An 11,949-nucleotide genomic window follows, 5' to 3' on the forward strand; every position below is an offset into this window, starting at 1 on the left:
CGATAGTTTAATGTAGTATAATTGGCCTTATACACATCAATAACATTGTAATTTTATGCTGGCAACTGATAGAAGTGTCTCATTAAAATCTGACAGTGCTTTTCCTGGGAGTAGAAAGCCCCAGGAAAATAAATAATAAATAAATACTTTATTCATAGTAATTTATTTGATTAAGCTACGTACAATTCCATACAAAATTCAGGTGTTGGAGCCGAAGGCTTCTTCCTATTCTTAAGACCATATGGAGCTGGCAGTTGTCATTGGAATCCTTATTTCCTAGCTGGGAAGCCCATACAGTTTGGTGTTCTTTGGACTTTTGCCTTTCTCTGCTGTCTTACACAGTATATATTATGAGGCAGAGCTCACACAGGCAGCTCTCTACATGCAGATCTCTCACTAAAGTCAGAGAGTTCCACTCATACAGTAGCTGCCAATTCAGGCCCCTGGTTTCAAAGACAGATCTTGGTCAAGATTATTATTATTATTAATTATCTGTAGCTCAAAGAGAAGTTATGACCTTGATGCAGGAATCACTTGATGAAATTCTCTGGCCAAAATTATGTGAGAGGTCAGACTACATGATCATATGGGTCCCTTCTGGCCTTTAAATCTATTAAGCATGACCCTCCTGGCTTTTCCTGTTCCATGGATAACTGGAGCAATTTGGCTTCCAAGGCTATTAATCTGGTAATTTTTTTGCACATTAAACAGTAGTTATAGTTAATAGGCTTGATTCATCCTGGCTTGAAGCCAACTTCTGCAAGCTTAGCTCAGAATGGAAGGTGGGTGGTAGTAGAAAGTCTAACCAGAAGGGCCAGGATGGTGCAAGGCAGTCACAATCACTGCTCCACCAGTGCTTTGCAGGTAGCCAATGAAAACCAAAACGTGGGTGAGGGGACAGCCTGAAAGTGTCCCCTGGGAACATGGGGATTATGCCCTAATTTAGCACATTGCCTGAGCAGCCTCAACCAGCAAGGCTCCTATGAAGACCCAGCTCTAAATTAAACCTGCCTTCCCATGGTGGAACCCACCAAGAGAGGGCAGTGTTGAATACTGCCTGCCCTTCTTTGGGGGAAGCTATGTGCTGTAATAGCCCCAGCCGGTGTGAAACTTCTGCTTCCTCCTGCAGCTAGGTGGGTGAATCAGGTCTGTTATGCCAATGGAAGCAGAAGCTTTAAAAGTACCTGAGTTTACTGGGTTTCACTAAAACAGAGAGTATGGAACTAATCTTACCTTAGACCCCTGCAGTTTGGCTGATCCCAGGCAGATCAGCATCACCACTAAATATCCATTCCCAGCAGCATCTCTTAATTTCAAGAAGGATATGGAGATTTTGGGGAGATACACATCGAAATGGCTGTGAGAAATGGAAAGCACAAATCTCTTTTCAATGCATCTGTCATAGTATAATTCCCAAATCTGAACCTTAGCGTCCAAAATATGGGTACCAGCATGAATTTTCCTAAGCTTAATTACCAGCTTAGATCTGATAGGCTGCCACCAATCAGGACTTAGGTAGAGCGCCTGATAGACTCTGGTCTCCCCAAACCCTTCCCTGGGGACCCCCAAGACCCAGATTCCCTGAGTCTCACAACAAAGGGGAATAAACCATTTCCCTCTCCCCCTCCTTTCTTCCTCCCAGCTCTTTCCGGCCCTGGGTACACTAGGAGACCACCGTGATTCAACTCCTTGAATCACCCCTTCCCCCTCCCTTCTTCCCTGGAGAGAGGTACAGAGATAAATGCAGAGACCAGGTTTTTCTTCCCTCCTCCCTTTCCTTTCTCCCACCAATTCCCTGGTGAGTGCAGACTCCCTTCCCTGGAGTTTTACAAAAGATAACCAAAAAATCAATTAGATTCTAAAAAAGAGGAAAACTTTAATAAAAGAAGAAAAAACATAAAACTTGTCTCTGTAATCAAGATGGTAAATATACAGGGTTTTTTAGCTTATAGACAATAGAAAGAAGCTTTCTCCAGCGGAAACACAATTTAAGCTACTTCCAGCAAGTACACATCTGCAAATAAGAAAAACAAATTAAAAGACTATAACTGCCTTTTTTTCTTACTCACTATTCTGAATAGATAAGAGACTGTAGCAGGGAGATTGGCAGAAACCTGGTTGTACCTCTAGTCCCGTCCAGGACCCAGAGAGAACAACGCACAAACCCAAAACCCACAAACAAAGGCTTCCCTCCACCTAGATTTGAAAGTATCTTGTTTCCTGATTGGTTCTCTGGTCAGGTGTTTGGGTCCCTGTTTGTTAACCCTTTACAAGTAAAAGAGACATTAACCCTTAACTATCTGTTTATGACAGCATCTGACTCACTATCTGACCTGGAAGTTACCCAACCAGTACTGAAAATACATGCATTTAATGAATGCTACAGAACAACAGCCCCATTTCTTGTAGAAAACCTATTTACCAAGCTTTACAGACCTATTCCCTTCCCACAATCCTATTTTTGGGCAAATCATGGACTCGGCAACACACGTGCATTTCCCATTGACTCTGCAGTTATTGTTACTGAGAGTTTTGCCCATGTACCAAAAGTTGGCCCTTTGAGCAACATTTATACTGAGTATCATACAAAAACAAGATTAACTTCTGTTTGAACTGCTGTTTTTACAGCATTTCTAATCCTATAAGAGATAAAACAACCTTAGGATTTATTAGGTTAAGTGAAGCAGTGCACGCACAAGACACTAGCTTGCAAGGAATCGAGTTCCTTCTATCGTCTATTCAGCAAGGAACTGCAATGTCTTTTGGGTATGGTGTACTTTTTAAATTTCTAAAATCTTGATCTCTCAGCAGAGCAGCTGTTTTGTTCTCAGAGATGAACATAAGAACGGCCATACTGGATCAGACCAAAGGTTGATCTTCTGACAGCGGCCAATGCCAGGTGTTCCAGAGGGAATGAACAGAACGGTTAATCATCAAGTGATTCATCCTGTTATCCATTCTCAGCTTCTGGCAAACAGAGGCTAGGGACACCGTCCCGGCTAATAGCCATTGATGGGCCTATCCTCCATGAATTTATCTAGTTCTTTTTTGAACTCTGTTTTAGTCTTGGCCCTCACAACATCCCTCTGGCAAAGAGTTCCACAGGGACGCATCCACCTCTTCTCTCTCTCATATGTGTGTGGCATCTGCAGTGCAACATTCTACAGACACAGTTGTGTTCCATAATTCAGTTCAAGGCTGCCTTTGTGACACTGTGAATATCATCCAATTCACCTTGGAATCCATATTTGGGGCACTGAATTATGATGTGTTCGATGCTTTGGATGTTCTCACTGCAGTTGCGGGAAGGGGAGTCTTTGATTTTCCACTTGTGCATCAAGTAGCTGCATTTTTCATGGTTTGTTTGGATGCAGTTCAATGTGCTCTGAACACTCAAGGAGCTGAGTGAGGAGATATCTGAGCCATTAGCAATTATCTTTGAAAAGTCATGGAAGACAGAAGAGATTCCAGGAGACTGGAAAAGGGCAAATATAGTGCCAATCTATAAAAAGGGAAATAAGGACAACCTGGGGAATTACAGACCAGTCAGCTTAACTTCTGTACCCAGAAAGATAGTGGAGCAAATAATTAAGCAATCAATTTGGAAACATCTAGAAGATAATAAAGTGATAAGTAACAGTGAGTATGGATTTGTCAAGAAGAAATCGTGTCAAACCAACCTGGTAGCTTTCTTTGACAGGGTAACAAGCCTTTTGTATGGGGGGGGAAACAGTAGACATAGTATATCTTGACTTTAAAGCTTTTGGTACTCTCCCGTATGATCTTCTTGCAAACTAAGTAGGGAAATGCAACCTAGATGGAGCTACTATAAGGTGAGTGCATAACTGTTTGGAAAACCATTCCCAGAGAGTAGTTATCAGAGATTCACAGTCATGCTGGAAGGACATAGAGAGTGGGGTCCCAGAGGTATCAGTTCTGGGACCAGTTCTGTTCAATATCTTCATCAATGATTTAGATAATGGCATAGAGAGTACACTTATAAAGTTTGTGGATGTTACGAAGCTGGGAGGCATTGCAAGTGCTTTGGAGGATAGGATTAAATTCCAAATGATCTGGACAAACTGGAGAAATTCTCTGAAGTAAACAGGATGAGATTCAATAAGAACAAATGGAAAGTACTCCATTTAGGAAGGAACAATCAATTGCATGCATACAAAATGGGAAATGACTGCCTAGGAAGGAGTACCGAGGAAAGGGATCTGGGGCTCATAGTGGACCACAAGCTAAATATGAGTCAACAATGTAATGCTGTGGCAAAAAAAGCAAACATCATTCTGGGATGTATTAGCAAGAGCGTTGTAAGCAAGATACAAGAAGTAATTCTGTCACTCTACTCTGCGCTGATTAGGCCTCAACTGGAGTATTGTGTCCAGGTCTGGGCACTACATTTCAAGAAGGATGTGGACAAATTGGAGAGAGTCCAGAGAAGAGCAACAAAAATGATTAAAGGTCTAGAAAACATGACCTATGAGGGATGACTGAAAAAACTGGGTTTGTTTCATCTGGAGAAGAGAAGACTGAGAGGGGACATGATAACAAGGAGGGGGGAGAAAAATTGTTTTTCTTAACCTCTGAGGATAGGGCAAGAAGCAATGGGCTTAAGTTGCAGCAAGGGAGGTTTAGGTTGGACATTAGGAAAAACTTCCTAACTGTCAGGGTGGTTAAGCACTGGAATAAGTTGCCTAGGGAGGTTGTGGAATCTCCATCATTGGAGATTTTTAAGAACAGGTTAGACAAACACCTTTCAGGGATGGTAAAGATCATATTTAGTCCTGCCATGAGTGCAGGGGACTGGACTAGATGGCCTCACAGCAGGGCCAGCTCTAGACACCAGCATCCCAAGTATATGCTTGGGGCAGCAGTTTTCAAGGAGCAGCATTCCGGCCCTTCGGGGAGGCACTTTTCACCTTTTTTTTCACCTTTTTTTTTGCTTCAGTAGTGGTAGTTGGTTTTTGTTGTTGTTGTTGTTTTTGTTTTGCTTGGGGCAGCAAAAAACTTGGAGCTGGCCCTGCTTCTCAGGGTCCCTTCCAGGCCTACGATTCTAAGTCTGCATGGCGGGTTGAAACCAGGAGGGCAGCTTGTTTGATCAGTAATAATGTGCTTGTTTAGAATGGTAGATCAGGTCCAGATGATTTGCCATTCCCTGGTTTTCCAGGCTTTAAGATTGCAGTGACCTTGACTTCTCTCCACATGCAGGGGTGGAAGATGATGACCTTCATGTGGTCAACCCTGTTAAGTGGGAAACCATGACTAACCTAATCAAACTGGTGACAAAATGTCTACTGCTGACCTTCCAATCAGAAGAGCAACAAAATCAGCCTGCTATAAAGGAGTTACACACTGTGCTGTCACTGAAAGAATTTATTTTTGTTCTCTGTCATTTTTGAATAATAATTCATGATTTCCTCTTTGTTTAAAAATACAATGCCTTTCCTGTTTCTTGCAGGATCAGTTTGATAGTAAGTAGCTAAATGATTACTGATGGAAGATGGAATTTCTGTATCTCATTATTCTTTCTTGGGTTAAAGCATCTTCCACTTCCTTCATTTTAACTAGTTCTGGCATAATAAGGCCCATGGAAGCATTTTCCCTTACATGAGACTTGTATCACGATGCACCATAACTCCCAGTCAAACAACGTATGGTATCTTCCAACTCAAAACATCATAGGAACTTTTACAATAGTCTTTCACTTCACAAATAAGTAATACTCTTTGGTCTGACCTTTAGCAAAGTAATTTTCCCATTCTCCTAAAGACAGGGGGAGGGTTAAGTTGTATGTCATATGACAACAGCTAACTCTTATTGCCTAAAGCATGGTGGTTGTATTTTATAAGACCTTGCTCTCACATTAGATGAACTTAAAGCACTAAACCAGGGGTTGGCAACCTTTCAGACGTGCTGTGCTGAATTGTCATTTATTCACTCTAAGTTAAGGTTTCACATGCCAGTAATACATTTTAACGTTTTTAGAAGGTTTCTTTCTTTAAGCCTTTAATATATAACTAATCTATTGTTGTATGTAAAGTAAATAAAGTTTTTAAAATGTTTAAGAAGCTTCATTTAAAATAAAATTAAAATGCAGAGCCCCCCAGGCTGGTGGCCAGGACCCGGGCAGTGTGAGTGCCACTGAAAATCAACTCACATGCCGCCTTTGGCACACGTGTCATAGGTTGCCTACCCCTGCACTAAACAATTAATCAATCCTCCCAAGATATATCAAGAAAGTCTCTGTTAGGCCTATCTCAGCAGTTTTGCTCTTCTGTACAATTCTATCTCCAGACAAATTAAACAAAAACACAGGCTAGAGTTGCAACGTTATCTCCTCTTTTACTGGTTCACATTCTTTTACTCAGTAGGAAAACAACTGCTCGTGTGGATTCCAGGTTAGTCCCCATGCATAAAGTTCAGATCTCACTAACCTTTTAGTTGCTTACTCACATTATTCTATCCTGCAAAGCATACATCTAATGTGGTAGTATGGGAAAATAGAGGGTCTTCTTCTAGGGTAATGGTTCTCAACCAGGGGTCCCGGGCCCACCAAGGGGCTGTGAGCAGGTTTCAGGAGGTCCTCTAAGCATGATCAGCATAGACTTGCCGGGGTCCAGGGTAGAAAGCTGAAGCCCCACCCCATGGGGCTGAAACCCAGGGCCCTAAGTCCCCTCACCGGAGGCTGAAGGTGAAGCCTAAGCAATGTAGCTTCACAGGGGCCTCTGTGGCATGGGGCCCCAGGCAATTGCCCTGCTTGCTACCTCTAATGCTGGCCCTGACTTTTAAATGCAGAAAACCAGTTGTTGTGGCACAGGTGGGCCAGGACGTTTTTATAGCATATTGGGGGAGGCCTCAGAAAGAAAAAGGTTGAGAACCCCTGTTCTTGGGTATGCACCAGATGGACTAATAAAAAACAGATAAAATAGAGAGCCAAATTTTCCTCTGGAGAAAGAAACCTATAAAATACAGACCATTACAATTAAAATGGGTTAAAAATAAGAAAGCCAGTTAAGGACTTGTCTACATGTGAAAGTTTCCCCAGTTATTCCAGTATAATTACACCAGTATAATTATATAACATCCCAAGTTGTAGCACCAGTAAAACTCTCAGTGTAAACACCCTTAAATATAATTATACTGTTGTAGTTATGTCAGTAAGTTTTCCTCAGGTAGACAAGCCATAATTACACTAGTACACTTTTATTCTGGAATGAGTGGGGTTTTTTTCAGGTTAGATTGAACTATACCCAAATTATACCTGTCCAACTATATCAATTAAAATTCACACTTTAGCTTACACTTGTACAATTTCCTCATATAGCAAAGCCCCTGCTGTGGATGTGGCTTCATTGCTTTGGCAAAAATAGCATTTTCTGTAAGTTAGCATTCACGATTGTGCATTTTTGGCCAAATGGTCACATGCTGGTGCAGCAGATGAGACCTGCAAAATACACATGCTGCACTGCATAAACTGCATTGCACAGTGCAGCTGTATGGACAGTTACCTGATTTACAGAATCAGCTGTTGGGTTTTACTGGTGCAGATGCATTTTACACAGCACCCCGTTTGCTCACCACAGCTGTTGCATGACCCTTTGCTAATGTAGCTCATAGGATTGTAAAGCATTTGTGACAATACAACTGATCCAAACTGAGGGAAAAGAGCAAGAGCTGAAAATTAAGGGGCTCCAAGTTAGGGGTGATATTCACCCTATGCAAAAGGTTAGGCGTATGCGCTGTTTGAAGCACACATCTATCTAGGATTCAAGATTTCTACACACCCTTTTTACAGGAGTTTAAATCTGGATTAGGGCTTGGACTACAATTAAGTTTGTTTTTTTTACCAGCATAGCTATATTGATTATGGGCTTGATTTAATAATTTATTTTTTACTGGCATAGCTATACTAGTAAAACCATTAGTGTACACATGGTTGGGGAAACCAGCATAAACTATACCAGTATAAGCACCTTTATACTGATCTAATTGCATCCATAAGAGCGTTTTTTGCTGGTTAGGCTATAGCAGGGGTTGTCAACCTTTCAGAAGTGGTGTACCAAGTCTTCATTTATTCACTCTAGTTTAAGGTTTCGCATGCCGGTCATATATTTTAACGTTTTTAGAAGGTCCCTTTCTGTAAGTCTATAATATATAACTAAACTATTGTTGTATATAAAGTAAATAAGGTTTTTAAAATGTTTAAGAAGCTTCATGTAAAATTAAATTAAAGTGCAGAGCCCCCTGGACAGGTGGCCAGGACCTGGGCAGTATGAGCGCCACTGGAAATCAGCTCACCTGCTGCCTTTGGCACGCGTGCCATAGGTTGCCTACCTCTGGGCTATAGCTACACCAATATAACTGCACTGGCAACCCCCCCAAGTAGAGACAATGTCTGAGTCAGAAATTGGAAATTTAATAATGTATTTCCTTAAGGTTTTGTCTTCATTGGGATGCTTAATAAATTTTGGAAGTGGATTAAAGCTGAAAAGCACAAATACACTCTTAGTGCAGAATAAGAATGTCCACACAGGGTCCTAATGCAGAAAAGCTATTGCACAACAGCTGTATTGGGGTATTTCCCCATTTAAGAATGAAGAATATTTTTCATCCAGTCTCTATTAAATGGCCGCACTAACAGCGGCTTGCATTTGCAACATTATGCAGGTAAATGCTGGTTTGCATTGTGATGCTGATTTGCTCGGGCAACCTTATGAGCTTGCAATATGTTGGGGGCTGGCTGAAAATTTGGCCCTACATGCACATTGAGGAGCAGATTGCTCTTCTTAAATTCAACAGCTCTGTTGAAATGAAAAACAATCTGTACTGTGGAGTCTTTGCTCAGAGAAGTTTTATCTCCTGGATTCACATCAAACAAATGGAAAAAAAGAGGAAAGCAAGGTCAATGTGAGGACTGCAAATTAAACAACAAAGTTATCTTAAACTCACTCCGAGAGAATGGAAAACAAAGATACTCGCAAGTGAAGCATTTTCTTATACAGCTAATATCTGAAGAGGGTATCATGGGGCCAATTATTAATAGACTTGTTTTCTATTCTGTGTATTTATTTACAATAATATTATTTAATATTTTTTCATCCTAAACCATGCAACAAAAGGCTGATTTTTTGTGTGGGCAGGGAAAAGTGCTGCAGAACTGAAAGTAAATGCAGTGGGTAGGCCCGCTTTGAACTCAGCATTCATAAGAGAGATTAGAATCTGATCCAGGAAGCAAGAGGATTTTTATGAAAGAGGAAAAAGGTCCCAGAAATTATTGACCTAATTAGTATGAAAAGGAATTTTGGCAAAAAGGAAAAAAGGAGGAGTGACCTTGGGTCTAGAGCAGAAGACTGGGAGTTAAGTGATCTGGGTTATATTCCCATCTGTGCCTCAGCTTTTACAGCTGTAAAATGGGGATAATGGTGTTTATCTGCCGTTTGAGGCTATGAATAAACCAATATGAGTTAAAAATATTAGCAATATCATTGACCCTGATCTAAATGATGTTCCTCTTCTATAAACAGAGATTGCCAAAGCAGATCCTTCCTGGCCTACATGGTGCATAAGGGTAAGAAGATTCCCCTCTCTCCCTCCTCCACAATATAGCCTCTCCAAGCCTTGGCCAGGCCACAAATTCCTTTCCCTGAGCAAACAAAGGAGGATGTAGGGGTGTGTGTGGAGGACAGCAGAGCCATGGGTCTGTCCGCAGATGTGTCCTCTAGTGCTGGGCAGGACCAGCAGCAAATTGCAGCCACCTGGGAACAAGGGTGGGAAGTAGCTAAGGGAAGGAATCATGCCTCAGTGAGGAATGATTGAATTCAATGAAACATTATTGGCATAAGTTACACAAGCATTGCCAAAGCATAAGAAAAAGGCAGACTACTGCAAACCCCTCCACAGGAGCGAGTCTCAGACCTGAGTCAAATGACTTGGGCTCTGGGGGGCCTGACACCTGGCAAGTGGGATGGATCTTAGAGTCTGGGCTCCAGCCCAAGCATAGGATGACCGTACATCCCTTTTGGCTGGGACAGTCCCTTTTTTAAGCCCTGTCCTGACTGTCCCAAATTTTTCCAAAAGGAGGCATTTTTCCCGTTTGCTCTTGCTGACTTGATCAGCTGGCAAGAGCAAACAGGACAAATGCCCACTTTTGTCAAATAGTCCAGTGCAGTGTGGGCGGTGGAAATGCCAGCCCCAGGATTGCCAACTTTCTAATTGCACAAAACCAAACAGCTTTGCCCTGCCCCTACCCTGAAGCTTCACCCTGCCCCACTCTTGTCCAAGGGCTCCTCTCCCACTCACCATCCCCTCTCCCTCCTTCACTCACTCTTCCCCATTCACACTCACTTTCACTGGGTTGGGGCAGGAGGTTGGGGTGCTGGAGGGAGTGAGGGCTCCAGCTGGGGAGGCAGGATCTGGAGCAAGGCTGGGGATGAGGGGGTTGGGGTGCAGGAGTGGGCAACAACCTCACGCAGGAGTGAGAGAGGGTACCAGCGACCGACAACAGCACTAGGGGGCGACGGTACCGAGGGTGAGTGGCTGAGGGTGTCCCATTTTCTCTTTGGGAAATATGGTCACCCTACCCACCCAAGAACATCTGTGCTGCTATTTTTAGCCCTATAGTATGAGCCTTGCAAGCCTGAGTCAGTTGACCCAAGCTCTGAGGCTTGCTGTTACCGGTTGGGGTGGTTTTTTTTTTTCAGTGTAGACGTACTCTTAGGCATCAAGGATTCCTTCAATGCAGCCTGTTATATAGGTACAGTTTAACTGGTAGTACTTTGATGCTGAGGATAAATGTCCATTAGAAACTACTATTAGAATGTGATCACCAAACTCCTTCCTACTGGTGACTTTAGTAAGATTTCAGCCCTGGACCCAATCAGTTAAAAATCCATTCACAATCCCTGGTGCCACCTAGCTTCCTGATCTTATTGTTCACTAAGGCCCAACCACCATTAGGAAGTTTTTCTTTTTGACCAGAGAGGATTATATTTAATGGAAAAAAATATGTACATGTTATGCACAATGGATCTGGAGACACTTCTGAGTCAGCCAGGTTTTTCTGGATGTGGCCCCTATGAAGATAACATGTACTAGGGTCACATTTGCTGTTTACTATAATTCTGGCTGAGTTGGTTTCCAATGTAAACATATTCTTCTAGAGGGATATTATTTTCCCAGTACTATTTTATGACCACTACATTTTTTGACCAAGAAAATACAAAAAATAATCCTACCATTTCTATGGGCACTTCTATTTGCCTAGCTTTGGGAAGCGCTTTGAGAACTAACTATTTAAATTATGAGTGATAAGTATTCTTAGTCTTTTATTTGTGACAGTGCAATTATCAAGCATGGCACTTTAATTCAGTGGGCACCTGTCAAGGTTCCTTCCCCACTCTGAACTTTAGGGTACAGATGTGGGGACCTGCATGGACACTTCTAAGCTTAATTACTAGCTTAGATTTGGTACCACAGCCACCATCCAGAATTTCAGTGTCTGGATCACTCCCTGTCCCACCAAAACCTTCCCCTCTCTGGGTAGCCTTGAGAGACTCCTTCACCAATTCCCTGGTGAGTCCAGATCCAATCCCTTGGATCTTAAAACAAGGAGAAATTAACGCCCCCTCCTTTCTCCCACCAATCTCTGGTGAGTCCAGATCCAATCCCTTGAATCTTAAAACAAGGAGAAATTAACCATCCCCCCTCCTTTCTCCCACCAATCTCTGGTAAATCCAGATCCAATCCCCTTGGATCTGAAAACAAGGAAAAATCAATCAGGTATTAAGAAAAAAGGCTTTTAATTAAAGAAAAGAAAGGTAAAAGAAAACCCTCTGGGAGAGATTAGCATGCCAACTACTCTCACAGACAACAGATTTAAAACACAGAGGATGGTCCCCTGAGCACAAATTTAGTTACACACACAAAAAAAATACCCAAATA

This window comes from Gopherus flavomarginatus, chromosome 5 (assembly GCF_025201925.1).
Source record: "Gopherus flavomarginatus isolate rGopFla2 chromosome 5, rGopFla2.mat.asm, whole genome shotgun sequence".
NCBI lineage: Eukaryota > Metazoa > Chordata > Testudines > Testudinidae > Gopherus > Gopherus flavomarginatus.